The sequence below is a fragment of the Sapajus apella genome, unplaced genomic scaffold (genome assembly GCF_009761245.1).
Source record: "Sapajus apella isolate SASKATOON/1434 unplaced genomic scaffold, GSC_monkey_1.0 scaffold148, whole genome shotgun sequence".
In the NCBI taxonomy this organism is placed as follows: Eukaryota; Metazoa; Chordata; class Mammalia; order Primates; family Cebidae; genus Sapajus; species Sapajus apella.
In genome coordinates, this window is record NW_022437088.1 from 641,497 (window position 1) to 642,933 (window position 1,437).

At 48.1% G+C, this 1,437-nt stretch overlaps 2 long non-coding RNA genes across 2 annotated transcripts in view; one reads left to right on the forward strand and one right to left on the reverse strand.

The window, feature by feature from the left end:
* LOC116541046 overlaps positions 1-1,437 on the reverse strand; it is a 19,886-nt gene that overhangs the window by 1,649 nt on the left and 16,800 nt on the right. The gene's annotated exons all lie outside the window — the stretch shown is intronic.
* The window catches only part of LOC116541047, a 1,115-nt gene continuing 629 nt past the window's right edge, over positions 952-1,437 (forward strand). The window contains exon 1 of the long non-coding RNA XR_004264707.1: positions 952-988. This is a non-coding gene — a long non-coding RNA (uncharacterized LOC116541047). The remainder of the gene's footprint in view (positions 989-1,437) is intronic.

Here is a 1,437-nt window from a genome sequence, read left to right on the forward strand (position 1 = left end):
AAAAAAAAAAAAAGTCAGCTCTTTGATGACCAGACATGGTCGCTCATGCCTGCAGTTCCTGCATTTTGGGAGCCCAAGGTGGGTGGATCACAAGGTCAGACCAGCCCGGCCAATATGGTGAAACCCCGTCTCTACTAAAAATACAAAATTTTTCTGGGTGAGGTGGCAGACACCTGTCGTCCCAGCTACTCGGGAGGCTGAGGCAGGAGAATCGCTTGAACACTAAAATTTTGTATTTTGGTAGTCAGGGTTTCACCCTGTTGGCCAGGATGGTCTGGATCTCCTGACCTGGTAATTCGCCCACCTCAGCATCCCAAAGTGCTGAGATTATAGGAGTGAGCTACTGCTTCCACTCCTTTTTTTTTTTTTTTTTTTTTTGAGATGGGTTTCCACTCGTTGCCCAAGCTAGAGTGCAGTGGTGCAATCTTGGCTCACTGCTGCAACCTTTGTCTCCCAGGTTCAAGTGATACTCCTGCCTCAGCCTCCCAAGTAGCTGGGATTACAGGCATGTGCCACCACACCCCGATAATTTTGTATTTCTAGTAGAGATGGGATTTCACTATATTGGCCAGGCTGGTTTCGAACTCCTGAGCTCAGGTTATCCACCCACCTCAGCCTCCCAAAGTGCTGGGATTACAGGTGTGAGCCACCACACCCGGCCTAATGTTTGTATTTTTAGTAGAGATGGGGTTTCACCATGTTGCCCAGGCTGGTCTCGAACTCCTGACCTCAGGTGATCTGCCTACCTCAGCTTCCAAAGTGCTGGGATTATAGGCGTCAGTCACCACACCCGGCCTGGAATGTTTTCTTTTTTTTTTTTTTTGAGACGGAGTTTCACTCATGTTACCCAGGCTGGAGTGCAATGGCCCAATCTCAGCTCACTGCAACCACCGCCTCCTGGCTTCAGGCAATTCTCCTGCCTCAGCCTCCTGAGTAGCTTGGATTACAGGCGCGTGCCACCATGCCCAGCTAATTTTTTCTATTTTTAGTAGAGACGGGGTGTCACCATGTTGACCAGGATGGTCTCGATCTCTTGACCTCGTGATCCACCCGCCTCGGCCTCCCAAAGTGCTGGGATTACAGGCTTGAGCCACTGCGCCCGGCCTGAATGTTTTCTTAAACAGCTACATTTTGCACCTGTTCTCTCAAAGCTTCATTCTTTACCTACCTGCATAAAATGCCAGAAATCTTTACCCCTAGTCCATACTCCAGACCAATTAACAATCCTTAAGAATCACTCAGGCAGGCATCAGTACCTGTAAAGCTTCCCAGGTGATTCCAATGCCCAAAGTTCAGAACAGCTGAAAACCTCCCTCAACCAGGGAGCACAGTGAATAGGTCATAGGTGTGCCTGTTATTCCTATTAGGAATTGGGACACACAGGGAGCCCGACTGATAGCCTCCTTTTTTTTTTTTTTTTTTTTTTTTTTTTTTTTT